The 19,669-nt window shown below is 43.1% G+C and overlaps 1 long non-coding RNA gene across 1 annotated transcript; it reads left to right on the top strand.

Annotated features, from left to right (window-relative positions):
* LOC120233402 lies at nt 1–17,510 on the top strand. Its single transcript, XR_005528812.1, has 3 exons — nt 1–130; nt 17,115–17,270; nt 17,446–17,510. It is a non-coding gene; the product is annotated as an uncharacterized LOC120233402 (long non-coding RNA).
* The last annotated feature ends 2,159 nt before the right edge of the window (nt 17,511–19,669 follow it).

Raw genomic sequence — 19,669 nt, 5'->3', positions numbered from 1 at the left:
TTTTGGAGTGCTGGGCTTGTTACTCTGTAGACTTTTTTACAGTTTTTAATGCCACCGACTACTGCTTACTGGACGCTTGTGGTACACTGGCCACAATGCTAACCACACAATTACAGCGTTCACTCAACATGTATGTATTGAACGATTCCTCTATAGCGGTAAGCACGTCGGGTCCCTAACCAACAACGTCCCAAGTACCTATCCCCATTTTATCGATGGCGAAACTGAGGTTCACATTGATCAAATCACTGGTCCAAGATCATGCAGCTAGTACGTGGGCACTTCCTGTTCTGTTTCACCTTTGCCTTTTATAACCTCGGTTTTAGGGTTCTTTTGATGGAAAGAGAGAAATTATTACCACATTTTTCACAGTTTGACCTCGTTTCCCACCCTCCAACTTGGTCTGCTATTATCACCTTCCCAGAAAGTTTAGCGCACTTCAGCGCAAGGCCGCAATATGACTTTCGTGGAACCACGACATTTTGGCCTTGTGTTGTGGAGATAGGTAGGTAGGTGGGTACATACACATATGTATATTTAAGTGTAAACACATGCATGTTCTTATATAGTTCATATTTTACAACTAAACTGGTATAGAGTTGAATATATCACTGTTATACAGCAAAACATTTTCTTTGACCAAGTTCATCTTTTTTTCCCCTGACTTTTAAAAGCACTTAAAACATTTTTGTGGGCACTGTGTCCGTTGTAGCTAATGGATAAGACTGCCCTGTCTTCAGTCAGATGAAGTTCAAGCTCTCTCTGGACATTGAAGAGCTTTCATAAGCTGTCTTTGCTATGCATAAGTGAGATTTCTTTGGAAAAGTGTATGGCAGTTTACAAACCTCTTATTTTCGAGAAGACCCGTGTGTGAATCCTTCATCATCTTACAAATGATCCACCATTGGGCATGTCACTTGGTTTCTCACATCCTCAGTCTTTTCTGCAAAATAAGGATAATGATATCTATCTCACATGGATCCTTGTGAGAATTAAATGAGATAATATATACAAAATGCTTGACATATAAATGTCTAATACATGGGAATGGCTATTATATGATAATCCAATGTAAGGTAATATTGAAATCTCTTCTAGCCCTGTAGGTCTATGCTTCTATTCCTATATTCTTTTTTCCCCCATATTCTTTAATTCCAATAAGTATAGTTTGTTTGTGGTCACAATTTAACATCTCTGAAATCAAGAAATTTGCCTATGTCAAGTACAGATGAAAGCTGTGGATGAATTGCTTTTACTTGTCCAACTGTAAGCTTAGGTCTGGCTAGAAAGTTTCTATATAGCCTATTGTCACCTGAATTGAAAAGTTCATGTATAGCTAATGCTTGTTAAACACCTACTGTGAAGTAGGAACTGACTTAAGAATCAATTATATTTTCTTATTTAAACCCTACAACATCCCATGAAGTCAGTATTATATTCACCCCATTATATGGATGATAAAACTGAGTGTCATACAGGTGAGAAACTCTGAAATACATAAATATTGGCAGTGCTGGACTTGAACTCAGGCACACATGACTTCAGAGCACTCATTCCTAAGACTCATTTTATACTTCATTCCTTATTTCCACTTGTTAGCAGCTTAAGTGTAGATTCCTTTTCTTTTCTTTTTTTTTTAATGTTTATTTTTGAAGGAGAGAGAGACAGAATGTGAGCAGGGCAGGGGCATAGACGCGCGCGCACACACACACACACACACAAAGAATCCAAAGCAGGCTCCAGGCTCTGGGCTGTCAGCGCAGAGCTGGACATGGGGTTCAAATTTTGGAGCTGTGAGAGCATGACCCGAGCCAGTGCACCCATTAAGTGTAGATTCCTAGTTGTTACTAAAGTCTGTGTGGAAGACTTTACACTGAATGCAGCATTGAGGAAAACATTGTTGTGAATGTAGTGTGTCTATTACATGCTAAGCAATACAATTAAAGACTATAGAAATTGTCAATTCTTGTAATAAGTCACAGAATTTTCAAAGGAGAGGTTTATGTGACCTACTGCAGCATAATTAGAACTGTCCACTGGATGCCTGTCTACTAGGGTTCCTAGTTAAGTGTTTTTTTAAGACTGCTTATGTGAAAAGAGATGTGTACACAAAATATTGATTACAGCACTGTTTGTAAAAGACTAAAGACAAACTATCATTAGAGAGCTGTTATAATAAATGTTAATACATATCGTGGGGTACATGCAGCAGTTTAAAGACTGAGGCACATAAGTATGTGCTGATATGGAACAATCTCTAAGAAATACTTCAAGTGAAAAAAATTAAGAAAAAAATAAGAAAAGCGAATAATATGCCAACATTTGTTAAACTATAAAAGGAGGGGGAGGGGCACCTGGGTGGCTCAGCCAGTTAAGCTTCTGGCTCTTGATTTTGACTTAGGTCATGATCATGAGCCGTGAGATGAAGCGCCACATCAGGCTCCACACTGACAGTGCAGAGCCTGCTTGGGATTCTCTCTGTCTGTCTTTCTCTCTGTGCGGCTCACCCACTCACACTTGCAGGCTCACTCTCTCTCTCTCTCTCTCTCTCTCTCTCTCTCTCTCTCCACTCGCCCATTTTTGTCCAGTAGTTTCAGAGTTGCCATAAATCTAGAACCAGATATTGAAATGTTGGTGTTCTAGTTCCTGGGTGATATTGAAGATACAGCAAAACCAAAACAATTTATACTCTGAATGTTATTACTGTGTACATGTACTACCTAATTTAAGAACCTAATGTGTTTTTTAAGTGTAGTTGCTTAATCTCCAGTAATACATAATTCAACTAAGTGAAAACAAACAACTAAAAATACTACATCAACCAAAAAAGAAATAGCAATTGATGTACTTAAAAATTTAGCAGATTGGGAGAAAAGTCAAAATCAAGCACAAGAGACTCTTTAGTCTCTGGATATGAAAAAGGATTCATGATACAAAAGAAGAAAATGATACATAGATGTAAGGATAAGTATGTGTTATACTCAATTGGGAAAGAAATGTTGTGACCATTAAAGTAGTCCCCCCTCCAATGTACCCATAAATCTTATACCAGTCCCTCCAAACTACCATCCCCTGGCATCATAGCTTATTAGGGCATGACTTCTCAAGTGAACAACCACAGCGAAATAATAGAAGGTGAAAAGTATACTTAAATTCCTCAGGAAAGTTCCACACTAGAACCTATTTATTGTCTCTTAGTTTTCCTCTATCAGATCTGTCAGATCTGATAGCCATCTCCTTGGCTGACCACCAAAAGAAATGGGTGATTTAGATTTAGAGACCATGTTACATGAAAAAAAAAAAGTGCATCTCTTTTTTTTTTAAACGTTTATTTATTTTTGACAGACACAGAAAAACACAGCATGATTGGGAGAGGGGCAGAGAGAGAGGGAGAAACAGAATTTGAAGCAGTCGATGTAGGGCTCGAACCCACAAAGTGTGAGATCATGACCTGAGCCAAAGTCTGATGCTCAGCCGACTGAACCACCCAGGCGCCCCTAAAAAATGTGCATCTTTGAACTTTAGAATCACACCCACTATGGCAAATGGCCACGCCATGAGATCTACAGGAAAACTGAAATCTAATAAAAGCAGATTTGGCTCTTTTATCATATGCAGAGTAGTATGATTTTCCTCATTGTTCTGTTGATCTTTCATATTTAGTTGAAATAATGTAAGTTAAAAGCATGTGTGATGTGACACAAGTGTATCAAGCTGATGGTGACTGTCACCATGATACAAATATGGCAGGTGCTGTCCAGAACTAAGATTTTACCCTAGTTGTAAGCTAACAATTTAGCCTAATGCAGTTTCCTGGATAGAAGCAGAAGACACAAAACCTCTGGGTCAGAGGCAAAGGACCATATTATTCACAACACTCCATGCAACACATACACCAACACTTTTGCCTTAGTTCTTGGCTGTCTGAACACACGATATGTTATAGGAAAGGAACTCTGAGCTTAGGGAAACCAAATCTTTCCTAGTGGGGAGTAAGCATTTCTGTCCTTTGCTCTGGAGGGAAACTATATCTATTTTCAAAGGCTCTTTGGTATACAAACATCCTTGAAAAAATAGTCTGGGAGGGTCTTCTGCGTGGCTCAGTCCATTAAGCGTCCAACTTCGGCTCAGGTCATGATCTGCTGGTTTGTGAATTCAAGCCCTGCATCGGGCTCCGTGCTGACAGCTTGGAGCCTGAGGCCTGCTTTGGATTCTATGTCTCCTCTCTCTCTGTTCCTCCCCTGCTCTTGCTCTCTCTCTTTCTCTCTCAAAAATAAAGATTAAAAGGGGCGCCTGGGTGGCTTAGTCGGTTAAGCGTCCGACTTTCGCTTAGGTCATGATCTTGCGGTTCGTGGGTTCTAGCCCCTCGTCGGGCTCTGTGCTGACTGCCAGCTCAGAGCCTGGAGCCTGTTTCAGAGTCTGTGACTCCCTCTCTCTCTGACCCTCCCCTGCTCACGCTCTCTCTCTCTCTCTCTCTCTCTCCTAGAAATAAAACATTAAGAAATAAAATTTTTTTAAATAATAAAGATTAAAAAGAAAAAATAGTCTGGGACAAGTGACAGTCAGTGCTTCTACTTACAAGGTGTGCAGAAACAATGAGAGACCCATGGAGGGTTGGGTTCCAAAGGGGGCGAGACTTCATTGTGTTGTACAGTATTTGGTGAGTGAGTGGTATGCTGTGGATGAAAAAATATGGTTTTAAAAGGCATAGTGACTGTAGCTCCATTTCTAGCAAACGTTTTATTAATTATGTGATGTTAGTCAAATTACTTCTCTGATCCTAAACTACAAACTGGAATAATAAATGTATCCCAATGAAATGAGAAAGTATAACTGAAAGTACCAGGCACAGTATCTGGAATATTCTAAGCATCCAACAAATGCTCAATCCATCTATTTTTCCCTCATTCACTGATTCCCTCATACATGTGAATCAGGTGCCAGAGCCTTACACCCCTCCTCGAAATCACGATGCAACTTCTTGGGCCCCCTACCTGTGTTAGTTAGGATACATGGGTTCAGATGCTATAACTATGGGACCCAAAAATGATAGAGGCTTTCACAAGGTAGAGTTTACTCCTCTCTCACATAGAAGTTTGGATAGGTAGTCTAGGGGTGATACAGCAGCTTTAAGGTGGCAATTTTTAAGCTCTTCCCTGGTTATTGCACTGCTACCCCCAAAACATAGCTTCCACCATCATGTCCCATTCCAGCCAGTAGAAGGGAGAAAAAGAAGTGGATAGCAAATGCCTTCCCTTTCATGTATGACGCAGAAGTTGTGCTCATCCTTTCTCCTCACATGGCATTGATGAGTCACGTGGCCACACCTAGCTGCAAGGGACTTTGGGAAATCTAGTCTTTATTCTGGGAGGGATTATTATTAACAGAGGGAGAAAAGATCAGATACTGAGAAACAACCCGCCATTTCTGTCACGCTACCCTTTGCTTAAGAGGGGGCAGGCCACAGCGCTCAAAGGCCCGGGAAGTGAGAGTTATACTCTGAAGCCACCAAGGTGAATACTGGAACTAGCAGCAGACCATGAAACTCTCCCACCAGTGTAATTTCCCCAAGATGCCCCATGTGGGCTCCCTGAGGGATTCTGAGTAAATGGCGTCCCAATGGCTTTGCCTGAGTTCTGAACCAGTTGGGGAGTAAAACAAATCCTTTACTAGTGATAATAAGCCAGGCTGGCGACGAAGCTTTCAGAGCTGGTAGCTGAAGGGCACCACTAATAGTGAATTCCAGAACTGGACTGCAAAGACTAGCAGCGGCTCCCTCCCCGTAAGAAGGACAATGGTGAGTTAGGCACGACCAGGTGTCTTCAAATTTACCAAAAGAGCTATTCTTCGTCTACCCAGGAAGAGGAAAGCAGGAGATGAGGGAGAGGAAGCAGGAGATGAGCTTAGAAAAAACCCTTCCCAGTTGAAACCCAGACTGGAGAAAAGGGGTTCCCCTCTACCGTCCATGCTGAATGAAGAGCGAGGCTTAGAAAGGGCAGAAGAAGCAGCCATAACAGAGCCAACAAATACGAGACGGACCCAAACTGACAGGTCAGAAATGACCCAACACCATAATTGGGTTTGAGCCCCAGCCTGGCCTCTTAGGAGCTGTGTGCCTTTGGATAAGGTCCATGAGGTCTCTAATTCTTCATTTCCTTGCCTCCAAAATGAGGAAATCGTAGTATCTAATTCCTCTGGTGGTTGTGAAGAGAAAATGAGGTAAAGCATGCCAAGCTCTTAGCAGAGTGCCTGGTAGCGAAGAAGCCCACGGGAACCGGCAGCTGCGATGAGTATTTCTGAGGGCCCGTCAGTCGCTCCTGAAGCAGTTTCTCCATGTCAGCTGGGAAAGAGAAAGGCCCTTTATCTGCTGTCACGGCATTCAACTGAGATCAGAAGGGTTTCTGCAAAATAATAAAAGTAATTGGGAGGGGGAAAGAAATGGGGACAAATGGGAAAATAATAAGATTCCTACAGGCTCAGCTGATCAGAAAGACTGGCTGGAGTAGGGTCCAGGGCAAAGGGTTAGGCCTTCCCTTTCCGGCACCAAACACACACATTTTGGGAAGGGGGTGAGAGAGGATAGGGCCCACCTATTTGAATCTCCCTGGCATACTCAGGTCCACTTAGGTAGGCTCTATCCCCTGTCAATCCCCTCCTTAAGCACTCCCTCCCCCCACCAAAACCCTCACATAGCAGTTAATTTTTGAAGTGTTTTTTTTTTTTTTTTTAAATGGATGGTACTTCTGTTTGAAACTTTAAAATCTGCTGGGTAAGGGAATCTGAGGTCTCAGAAGCTCTGTGTTCTCTTACTGAGAAAGCTATGAGATCCACTCACAGGCTGCCAGGTGATCATACTTCACAGTTAACAGGGCATTCACTCATCAGTGAGTCACTCTTCAGTGACTACTGATGGTAGTGGCCTTGAGCTCTTCTCTCCTCCTGTCCATTGGAGCCCTTCAGGGCCCCCTTCCTATTTCTCTGCTCAGCCTCATGTATTGGTAGACCAGAAGGGTCTATGGACACCTCTTTGGCCAAGCCTCCATAACGCAGAAGAGAAAACAGATCCGAGATGTTAACTGACTTGGGGAGCAGTCGCTCAGCAAGCCAGTTCAGACCTAGGATGAGAAACCAGACTTTGAATTCCTAATCTATTGGCATTTCTAAGACTTAGATTCCAACTCTGCAGCCTATTAGCTTAGATTTAAGCAAGTTTCTGAATCTCTCTGGGCCTTAGTTCCCTCATCTGTACAATAGGTATATGGCAGTCCCTAGTGTTTTGGATTGCTGTGAAGGTTAGGAATATATCTAAAATCCCTCTTCACCATAACCTGCCCCCCAATATTACCACCCTTCTTGGGTGGCCAGGGTGTCAGGTCCTTCCTGGAGGAGATCCCTGAAGACTTAGAGTTAAATCTGGGCACTGTCTCTGATTTCCCTGGGGGAAGAGGGCCTCATACCTCAGTATAGGTGAGGACTTCATTCTTTTAGAATCCCAGAAAATAGCATCTGTGACACAAATGAAACTTTTGAGAGCATATAGACATAATTTTAGTGAACTGTTAGGCTTAAAAGTCTTTATCTCTCATTCTTTGGTCTTGCTAAAGATCTTTTCCTCCTCCAGATATTGGGGAGAAAACAGGGAAAAGGGAATGTGAAGGAAAAATTCTTTCTTGCCTTCGAATGTATCCTGGGTTTTACAGGTATAATGTCTGACTTCCCCCACTGTGAACTAAGGAGGAAAGGTATGTTCTATTGGGTTACTGCTTTATACCTGATACAAGTACAAGTATGTATGTACAAGATGTAAAAACAGAAACAACAAATGATCTGTTTCATCCGTAAATGAATACAGGACAGCTGGGCTTCCCTAAGTGACCAGGGCCTTCGAACAGTCTCTGGATTTTTTTTAAGTTTATTTTCTTATTTGATGCCTTCAAACAATTTGTTTGTTTGTTTGTTTTTAAAGCTTATTTATTTTTGAGAGAGAGGGAATAGGGGAGGGGCAGAGAGAGAGGAGGAGAGAGAGACAATACTAAGCAGGCTCCACATTCTCAGCCTGGAGCTGGACTCAGGGCTCTGGCCCAGGAATGGTGAGATCATGACCTGACCTGAAATCAAGAGTCAGATGCTTAACCGACTGAGCCACCCAGGCGCCCCCAAACATTGTCCTCTGTTTTACGACAGTAGCTGGAGTCGCTGGTTTTCAAATCTATTGGGACAACTACTTCCTGCTTCCGGATTCCTACATCCATTCTGGTATCAAAGTGAAAAAGCGGGCAGAGCAGAGCACTTCAGACATGCTCCACAAGAGGGCATAACAGGCCCACGCCAGCCAGCTCCCAGTCAGAACTCCTGGGCTTCAGGGTCAATGGTCCCAGTTGTGTTGCACAGATCTGGTTTGGCAGTGGTATGTCTTTGGGTCTCTGTTTTAGTTCCTCCCTTTTCCAAACTCAGGAGGAAGTGCAGAAGCTTTGAGTCAAGTGTACTTGGATTAAAATCCTGGCTCTGCGTGTCATTAGCGGAGACATTGGCCAAGGAGTCAGCACCCTGAGCTATTGTATGGTGATTGGTAACTTTGTTCCAAGGCTGGGGCATCACAGAAATATAGACTCTTGGTGCAAGAAGGGACCTTCAAGATTGGTCAGTAGAATCCCCACATGTCACGGATGGGGACACTGAGACCCAGGCTAGCCCAGAACCCAAGAATGAGCATTTGAGCCTGTGCTCTTGGTGCTATATCCAGCTGACCCCTTCAAAAACACCTCCAGCATAAAAGCATTTATCAACGAACAAATGAATGAAAGATAATCAGCCCTTTAACTAACAAGTCTACACCTTTGTAGAGCAAGGGCTGTGGATCCAGACAGAAGCGTGGCATCGAGGCCTACATCTATCATCCAGCTTTGATGGTGACTCACTTGAGCAAGTTACTTGACCTTTGGTGCCCCACTTTCCTCATCGCTGCAGGGGGAGAGGGGAAATAACTGGGGATCATAATAATCCCTACCTCAAAGGTATTGTGAGGATTCAGTGAGCTCACACATTAAGTGCTCAGCTCAGTGCCTGGCACCTAGTAGGCAATGGCACAATGTCAGTTCTCATCACCTAAGTCATAGAACCTTTCTGAGCCTCATTGTTCTCATCTGTAGAGTGGGGTTTTTATATAATGTGGGGAGATTAAGTTGCTGAATCCTTCCTTGCCTCTTTTAGCTTCTGATGGTGGCCACCCATCCTTGCTGTTCCCCAGCTTGAAGGTGCGTCGTTCCCATCTCTGCCTCTGTCATCAGCCGTGTGGCATTTTTCCTCTGGTGTGTCTGTGTCTCTTTTCTCTACTTATAAGGACACAGCTCGTATTGGACTAAGGGCCTCTCCTGCTCCAGCATAACCTCATCTTAATTGTGTCTTCAAAGACTCTATTTCCAAATTAGGTCGAATTCACAGGTACTAAGGCTTAGGACTACTTCAACATACCTCATGGGGGAACACAATCCAACCCACAGTGCTCGTCAAAAGATTTTCAAAAATTCTGAAATTTTACGAGTTCTTCCAATTTGTTAATATTTATAACTTAAATATATTAACATAATTACAATGGATTTTATTAGTCCGTATAAAACTGTTATTTATTATCATAAATATTATATAAATTCAGGTTCTACTAATAAATTATTAATTAAATTATTTAAATTAAGCAGTTATAATTTGTGAACTGTTAGAACAGTTAATTAGTTTTAAAAAAAAACCCAACTAGGTGCATCAAAAAAAGCATTTCTGTGGACCTGAAAGGTGCTCATACTGTCACTTTTCGACCCCTGGCTCATGGACCGTCAGGGTGGTCTTCCCATTATGCTACTCCCTCCATGATGGTCAAGAGCCGACAAATGGCCTCTTCCCAAGAACACTTCCAGCTCCAGTTCCTGTGGTTGTGTGTGGCTCCCCCATCCTAACCTGACATAGGACAGACCTTTACTCATGTGTTTCCTCCAGAAACAGTCCCCATCTTTCCCATCCTCCCACCACCACCAATGCACCCCCAAGTTCTTCTGCTACACATCATTCAAGGCCCAGCTCAAAACCACTTCCTCTGTGAAACCTGCCAGTCTCAAGAGTGTTCCCCCCTCCCCCCCGCCCAGGTCCATGCATTTGCAGTACCTCCCCCAGTTTTCCCAGTATCGTAGCAAGGGTCTACCATTAGCCGCTTCTCCCACAAGGCTAGGAAGTCCTGGAAGTCAGGGACTTACTTCCGTCATTGTATGAGTTTGCTGGAGCTGTGACAAAAATTCTTTGCTGGAGCTAACTTTGTTACCCTCCTGGACCTTCTCCAAGACCCTCTGTGCATTTTGTTGTAAAATCCAGTTTTGGTAAGAACCGTGCTAAGTCATTTTAGCAAGAAACTCCAACTCTTTTTTTTTTTTTAATTTTTTTAATTTTTTAAATTTATTTCTAGGAGAGAGAGAGAGAGACAGCGTGAGCAGGGGAGGGTCAGAGAGAGAGGGAGACACAGACTCTGAAACAGGCTCCAGGCTCTGGGCTGGCAGTCAGCACAGAGCCCGACGCAGGGCTCGAACCCACAAACCGCGAGATCATGACCTAAGCGAAAGTTGGACACTTAACCTACTAAGCCACCCAGGCGCCCCAAGAACCTCCAACTCTTGATACCTGATCACCCTCACTGTCTGGTCAGGTTCCACCATCCATCAAGTGAAGTCCAAACACTGGGTCTGTCTTCAGTTCAAATCCTGTTAGGTGGGTGTGGCCAGTAGCCCCCCACCCCTGATGTTTCCTCTTAGAAAATTTCCATCTCCTGACCCCTCACCACTCCCTGGCTACAGATTCCTACTAGTCCATGGTGTGCCTGAGGCTGAGCCCATCTCCCTCTCCACTGTGAAATCCCATCACAGCCCCTGTACCTAATGCTATAGTCCAGAATAAAGGCTACCTTACCATCCTGAACAAGTGTTACTGAATTTTATTTTCATTAACAGCTGCCATAAGAAATATCACAGATTGGGTGGCTTAAACAACAGAAATTTATTTTCTCACAATTCTGGAGGCTGAAAGTCCAAGATCAAAATGTATGGGGGTTGGTTTCTTCTGAGGCCTCTCTTGTCAGCTTGTAGATGGTCATATTCTCCCTTTGTCTTCACATGGTCTTCCCTGCGCATGTCTCTGGGTCCCAAATTTCCTCTGCCTGTAAGGGCGCTAGTTGTGTTTGATTAGGGCCCAACCCGATGACCTCATGTTGGCTTCATTACCCCTTAAAAACCTCATCTCCAAATATAGCCACATCCTCAGGTACTGAGGTTAGGGCTATCATCATATGATTTGGGGCTGGGACACAATTCAGCTCATGATCGGCATTCTTAATTTTTTTAATAAGCCAAATAATATAGGTATTCATTATTATTATTACTACTACCTCAGACAATACAGGTAAAGCTAAATTCCCCTGTTTCCCTACCTGACTCTACCCAATCATTAACACTGCTACCAGATCTATTTCTAAGCCTCTGTACATATGGGTGCATCTACACAAAGATAAAACTTTGCTTTTTTTTTCTTTTACATAAACAACATCGTATTGTCCATTTTGTTTTGTAAATCATCTTCCCCTTATTATTATTATTTTTTAGTGTATGTATCTATCCCATTGCTACCCTGCCCAGGGCGTAAGCATGTTCAGAGCATTTGTTGAAATATTGAAAAGAACGAAGGCATGGAGTGTAGGTTTGCTATGAAGCTCAGTCACCTAATATTATGGTCTCATTTACCTTGTATGTAAAGTGGAGGACAATAACTATAATACTCATCTCCTCATTGTTTGGCTATTAGTAGTTATCCTTCACTTTCTTTTTCTTTTTAATATTTTTATTTATTTCTAGGAGAGAGAGAGAGAGAGACAGCGTGAGCAGGGGAGGGTCAGAGAGAGAGGGAGATACAGACTCTGAAACAGGCTCCAGGCTCTGGGCTGGCAGTCAGCACAGAGCCCGACGCGGGGCTCGAACCCACGAACCGCGAGATCACGACCTAAGTGAAAGTCAGACACTTAACTGACTAAGCCACCCAGGCGCCCCTCTTTTTCTTTTTCTTTATCATTTTTTTAAGCAGGCTTCATGCCCAACATGGAGCCCAATGTGGGGCCCAACTCGGGGCCTGAACTCATAACCCTGAGATCAAGACCCAAGCTAAGATCAAGAGTCGGACACTCAACTGACCGAGCCACCCAGGTGCCCCACTTACCCTTCACCTTACTACTCAACTAGTACTGTCCAAACATCCATCCTGCACGACCACCAGAAGTCCAGTATCCTTATTCAGTTTCATTTCCTTGACATTTCTCACAATCCAGGGAACTCTTCCACAAATCAGTCCTAGTAGGTTGCTAATTTCTGTTGACTAGGCACCTCATCTCCTGGCCTGTCTGCAGCTCTCTGTTGTTCTTTACTCAGGCAAAGAGCCAGACTACTAACTCAGCTCCCCAAAGCATACTTAATACTGCGAGGTTTAGCTTAAGGAATTTGGCCAGTGCCTTCCTGATAGCATCGTTATCGTCCTCATCATTATCGCCATTATTATCACTCAGACAAGCTTCAGGATTCATTTTCTGCCAGGATTTCCCTTTCACAGGTGAGGAATCAGGTTCAGAGAGGGCGAGGAGCTTTCCCAAGGTCACTCAGCTAGTCAGTGGGAGAGCAGAGCCCTGTCCTAAGTCTGGCTAATATAGTGGGAGAACCACATCTCATTGGAGCTGTTTTACACAAAGGCATTCAGTCGCTGAACCACGTTGTGTGATAGTTATTCTCTTTTCTGTTATCTTCCATTCCTTCTGATTAAATTCAGGAAAGCTTCCCGGAGTATCTTATATCCTTGTAAAAGTTCTCTAACGTGTGCCAATCTCCCTTTCTAACAAAGAGCGAGCAGGCAACAGTATCTAGCTAGAGTTTAATCACACTGTTTTGTTTTCCTTATATTTATTTTTATGGAAATGTTGATTTCCCATTGACGACGTAGCCTCATAAATGTCCTTATTATAAAAGTGAGTAGACTTACAGAAAAATATTAAGTGAACAGTAATGTAGGTAGTTCATTGGAATGGCAAAATTGTGCAATTTGGGGCCTCCAGGCTGGGGAGCACTGCACATAATAATGAGGAGCTTAAGACTGGACGCCCGAATCCATGGCCTGGCCTGGCCTCCTCGGACCCGGGGAAGGGGAATGGCGCCTCTCTCCCCAGTTCCTGGCAGAGACCACAGGGAGAGGCCCCTTGACCCAGCCCAGCTCCAGCCCCAAGAAGAGCCAATTCCAGACTCACCAGGAGCTCAGCCTTTTCTTTATGCAGCCTTACTGTCCCAAAGGGCTCTGTTTCAAGGGAGATCTCTATCTCTCTTCACGTAACAAAAGTCCTCAACACTGTTTTTCCTCAAACCAAAAAAAGTGCGGTCAGTTTTCCCCTCCACTGCAATTAAAATGGCAGGCAGCTTTGTAATGGCAGTTTATTAAAGGTCTGTAGAGGGTTCAGTCACAAGAGTAGCCTCCCTTTCCTGGCCCAGCTGCCAGATGGGGAGGGGCATGCTAAGCCCCGGTTCTGTGAGACTTCCTAAAGCACAGCTCTGACCTTGACCATGGTTTGTTCTGTTCCACATGCCCACGTCTCTTGGGCTAGTCTTCTTGGTTTTGTGTTGGAGATCCCCTCACAGTCAACCCAATATGGTGAGATAGAAGCTCATTGGGCCAGGACTTGGGATTCTGGGGTTCCAGTGCTAGAGTGACTCCTCATTTTCTCTGTGACCTCTGCTGTTTCCCTCCCCTCTCCAGGCTTGTTTTCAAGTCAGTAGTAGGGAGGGATTGGAGTCTCCTCCAGGGCTGACTTTCTATTTCTGTGGCTGGAGCCTGAATTAATTGACAGCTCAAGATCAAAGAGGCTGAAAGAGCTAGCACTGAAGTCCAAGCCTCAGACTTGACCACCCCCAGCCCAGTCACGAAAAAGACCTTGAGGCTTTGCCATTTCAGATTGTTCCGGGCCTGAATGCCCTATGTCAGGAAAAACAGGTCTTCTGGGAATTAAACTGGACTCCCCACTTCCCAAGGGGTTTCCTTACCTAAATGACCAAACACAGAGCCCTACAGAATGAGGAAGCTGCTCAAACCTGTATGTCTCTCATTCCATCCCAAATGACTGATTCCAGCAGGAGAATTTCTGTTATGTTATGTCTTTTAAAAGGGAGCATGTTTTGTTTTTATTTTTGTTTTTGTCTTTTAACTTGCCATAAAACAGATGTTCAGCATGAAATGTGTGGACAGAATAGAAATGTACTGAAATGGAGTAAAACCTTGGATTGCGAGTAACTTGTTCTGCAAATGTTCTGCAAGATGGACAAACATTTCTAATCAATTTTAACTTGCTAAATGAGCAATGTCTTGCGATGCAAATAGTACAAACATATAATACAGGGTACCAGATGTCACCTGATCACAACTGAGCCAATGGTTCTCTCTCTCTCTCTCTCTCTCTCACTCTCACTAAGGAATTGTGGGTGATTGTCTCCCATGCTCAGATGCTCAGTCTCAGGCCGTGGTGTTTGTCAGAAATCAGTGATTTTTCAGAACATTGGAAGATGCCCACAACTGGCACTAGTATATTTTTTGTCACTTCAAAGCACCTATGGACAGTCCTTTGCTTTTCCAGACAGGAGTAAGCTTAGGAATGCTTTGCTTCATTCTAGATCATTGGATAGGCTCCTTGTTAAAGTTGCATGAAAAGAAAAAGATTTTATTGAGCCAACAGATAGCAGTGATTCCATTAGTGATAGTGAAAGTCGTTCTACACGATAAACCCCTATCTCTGGTCTCCCTCCACCAGCCAAGAAGGTTTTCAAAGGGAAGTGCAGGTTAATTTATTTTTCTTTATATTTTGTATTTACTTTATTGTTTTATATTATAGTATTGTGATCATTTTTATATGAATATTTTTGGGTTGTGGAATAAATCATCTGAGTTTACATGATTCCTTATGGGGAAATTTGCTTTGATATACAAGTGCTTTGGATTACAAACATGTTTCTGGAATAATTTATGCTCTCAAACCAAAGTTTTACTGGATTACTTACCTACCCCTGCCCAAGATATTCCTTTTCTTTCATGATTTTATTTTTAAGTAATCTCTACATCCAATGTGGAGCTCGAACTCACAATCCCTGAGATCAAGAGTCACACCCTCCACTGACAGCCAGCCAGGCACCCCCCAAGGTACTCTTCATAAACATTTTTATGTTCATCCTTCTAGGCTTTCTCTGAGAAATATAAAGACATGTAGCTTTACAATGAAGATAGGATCATACTAGATCCTATTTTTTAAAAGTCAATATTGTGACTCTCTTACAAACATAAAATGAACACTTGTCAAAGATTGTAATTTTTTTTTTAAATGTTTTATTTATTTCTAGGAGAGAGAGAGACAGCATGAGCAGGGGAGGGTCAGAGAGAGAGGGAGTCACAGACTGAAACAGGCTCCAGGCTCTGAGCTGGCAGTCAGCACAGAGCCCGACGCGGGGCTCGAACCCACGAACCGCGAGATCATGACCTAAGCGAAAGTCGGACGCTTAACCGACTAAGCCACCCAGGCGCCCCTGTAATTTTTTAAAAGATTTTATTTTTAAGTAATCTCTAAATCCGACATGGGCCTCGAACTTACAACCCCGAGATCACGAGTTACACACTCTACTGATTAAGCCAGCTAGGCACCCCTGTCAAAGATTGTACTGAAGAATAATTAATGAAAGAACCAATAATAAACTAAAGCCAGTTCAAAGAAGAGTCAGATATATTTATACCTAGGTCTGTATATAAATTTGCCAATAGATGCAGAGTTGGTTTTTATCTTGAGAGCAATAAAGTGGTGTTTGAAATCATCTCTTAATATTGTACACTTTCAGGCCAAGATCAATGTGCATATCTGTGGGCAAGAATACTTTGCATTACTGTAACTTTTCTGAAATTTGCAGGGTTGTGAAATAGCCTGCTAGAAGACAGTGAAACACTCAGACCTTTGTAGAATCAAGTATAGCATCCAACATTCCACTGAAAAGACACTAGTAAACTTCCAAATTTTCACTGAAACATATATTATGGTTATAATAGCTCATATTTTGAGGATGCTTACTATGTGCCAGGCACAGTTGTAAGTACTTGATGAGTATTATCTCATTTAATCCTTGCAAAAAGACTGTGAAGTAGACTCCATTGTCACTCTGTTTTTACTAATGAGAAACTCAGAGAGGTTAAGTAACTTGCACAATGTCACATCGCTAGGAAGTGGAGAAGCCAGAATTCAACCCCCTGTTAAAGAACAAAAGTTCAACCAAGTTAATTTTAAACATCTAATTAGCTTTATGAATTGATTCATGAATTGGGCAGCATCCCATCTAGCAAGTAGCAGCGAGCTCCAAAGGGTCACAGAAAGGGAAAGTTTTTTATTTTATTATTATTTTTTAATGTTTCTTTATTTTTGAGAGAGTGCACAAGCAGGGGAGGGGCAGAGAGAGAGGGAGACCAAGAATCTGAAGCAGGCTCCATACTGTCAGCGCAGAGCCCGATGCGGGGCTAGAACCCACAAGCTATGGGATCATGACCTGACCCAAAGTCAGACGCTCAACTGACTAATCTATCCAGGTGCCCCAAAAGGAAAAGGTTTTTAAAGACAAGGCAAGGAAATCATAACAAGAGAAAGGATTACTTTGGCTGAGGTCACCTTCCTTTGGGGGACAAAAAGGTCTTAACTGGTGGATTATCTCCTCTCCCTTTGGGGAATGGAGAGGGCCCATGTGACAGATCAACTTCTTGGTGCTGAGCATATTGCTGACCGACCTGTGAAGACTGTCCCTGGGGGGGAGGGGCGAGACTGTGGTTAGGTTAGCTACGAAGCCCCAGTTTGGTGGCATGGCCTAGCGTAGCCGACTCCATTTTGGATGTGTGGTTTTCTTTTTAACACCCCCAACTATAACATTATATCATCATTCATCCAACTTTTGACTGATGGATATTTGGGTTGTTTCAGTTTTTTTTCTCCAATGATGAGTATTTCAGTAAATATCTTTATGTCCTTCTCTACTTTTCAGAATTCCTCGAAGTGGAATAGCTGTGTTCAAGGATGTGTGCATTTTACTCTCAATATGTGTGGCCAAAATGCCCTCCTCCAAAAAGCGGAATCAATTTACACTCCCTTTACAGCCAGCTTAGAAGAGTTTATTTTCCTCCATCTGTGCCAACAATAAGTAAGTACATCAATCTTTTCAGTGTCTGCCTGATTTAAAAAAAAAAAAAAAAAAAGATTTCTTGGTGTTATTTTAATTAACATTTCTTTTTAAGGCAAGAATTTTTCAGGACTCTTCTAGATGAATAATTATCGATGCCAGAGATCACTTTGAACCCTCTCTCTTTGTCCCGCAGGGTAGAGATTTAAACTCCGAGCAAGGTGCCCAGTGGGGAAAGGAGCTATACCAAGGCCATCCTGTGAGTTAGGGGCAGACCTGGGGCTCGCCTCAGGGTGTTCTGACCTCTTTCAGAAATAAACAGAGCCTTTCTTATGAGCCTCCTGACACCGGGTGTTGTTTTTAACCTAAATACCAGTGGGAGTAATTGGGACCCATCAGAAGTAAGCCATTTGGATTAGTCAGTCAATAGAGATGATATAATTAGCTAGACCATTTGAGAAAGAGAAAACTGAATTCCTACCTTATCACCAATGGATCAAACACTTAAATGTCAAAAAAAATTTTTTAGGATAAAATCAATAAATAAGCAGACTTTAGGAAAAATATGAGTAAATCAGTTCTAGGATTTATAAAACAAATCATAAAGAAAGGCTTAACAAATCTGACTACTAAATGCTTTGAAACATGTGGCGAAACCTCCACAAATGAGTTTGAAAGACGAAAGTTTACTGTACACAAGATCGCACTTTTTTTTAAAATTTTTTTTGATGTTTATTTTTGAGAGAGAGAGCAGGGGAGGGGCAGAGAGAGAGGGAGACACAGAATCTGAAGCAGGCTCCAGGCTCTGAGCTGTCAGCCCAGAGCCCGACGCGGGGCTCGAACCCACGAACCGTGAGATCATGACCTGAGCCGAAGTCAGATGCTTAACCGACTGAGCCACCCAGGCGCCCCAAGATCCCACTTATTAACACAGAAAACACCCATCAGAAATTACTTAGGCACGTACCAACTGGTAGACCAATGAGACGGAAAAAGATAACGCCTGTGAACATGGTTTGCACAAAGGCATTTTTCCTCGGGATAGCACGGTTGTGAGGACTGTTATCAGGATCCTTCTTATTTCCAGTGATGGGGCTGAAATCTGTGCAAAAGCATCAGACAAGGGTGCAGGTATGAAGGGGACTGTGGAGGCATCTTTGAATCTTTGAAAGGAACCACCCTAGATTCGAATCCTGGCTCTGCTGGCATTTGCCAGTCCTTTGGCACGATATGTAGCATCTCAGATCCTCATCTCCTCATTGTAAAATGCGGGTGGTGATGCCCACATCTCAGCGTACCTTTGAGGAATCAATAAGATGATGGATGTGGACTGCCTGGCACAGAACCTGGCACTTACCAGGCAGTTAAAAACAACGTGTGTTCCCTTTCCATTCTCCTCTCTGAGAACCCACAGGGATTTGCCAGACTCTTCATTCATTCAACAATGTCTGTTTTATACCTGTGCACACTGGGCACCAGGCAGGTGCTGGGGACACTGGTGTGAATGTGAGGGAGGCGGTTCCTGTCCTCTGGGAGTTTATAGTCTAATGACGTTGGACACAGAACAGATCATTTTGCAAAAATGAATTATTTACAATTTTAACAGAGCTATGAGGAAAAGAAACCCAGAATGCAGCAAGAGCCTTGAGAAAGTTCAGGAAAGGCCTCTGAGGAAGGGATCCAAGGCACAGGGGAAAGTAGCATCCGTGAGAGATGAGGAAAGCCCTAAAACGGCCTGAGCAAGGTGGACCCGGGTTACCTGGAGAAACCAAAGGAAGGGCAGTGTGACTGGAGCTTGGGCAGGACATTCCCAGTGGGAGAATTTCGATTGCCACATCCCAGACAGAAATTGGTCTGGACATTCTGTGACCAGGAACTCAGTACTTATTAGGTGAGCTGGTCCATCTGGGTGATGGTTGGTGCCCCTAGAAACTCAGGTGCAACCTGTTGGCTACTGTACCATTGCACCACTGGCGCCACCTACTTGCTCTTAACCTGAAGCAGTCAGTCACTCCTTCACTGAGCCCCACTTGTCCTCTCTGGCATCTACCTGTGTTGCAGTCACCTGCTCTTCTGTCTTCCTCCATTGTCTTATAAGCTCCCCATCAGAAGAGAATGTGTCTTTTTCCTCCCTCTGTCCCCAGCTCCTAGCACACTTTGTACACATGAGGTGCTGCTGAGTGTATGTTCGTTTGAATGGATAATAAGTGATGCTTTGCAAAGATTTGGTTGTTTGCTCTTAGGTAACTATTATCCACCTTCCTCAAGACTAGCTGTGTTTTACTGAGCATCTACTGTGTGCCGGGCTCATTACTAATGTTACCTCATCAAATTGCTTTTTAGGGACTGTCACCATTTTGTCTCCATTTTCCCCTTAGCTTTATATTTTAAGAAATCCAGATAAACAGAGAAGTTGGGAG

This window comes from Hyaena hyaena, unplaced genomic scaffold, assembly GCF_003009895.1.
Source record: "Hyaena hyaena isolate Hyena2069 unplaced genomic scaffold, ASM300989v1 scaffold_90, whole genome shotgun sequence".
Lineage (NCBI taxonomy): Eukaryota > Metazoa > Chordata > Mammalia > Carnivora > Hyaenidae > Hyaena > Hyaena hyaena.
This window is presented reverse-complemented; position numbering and strand designations above follow the sequence as displayed.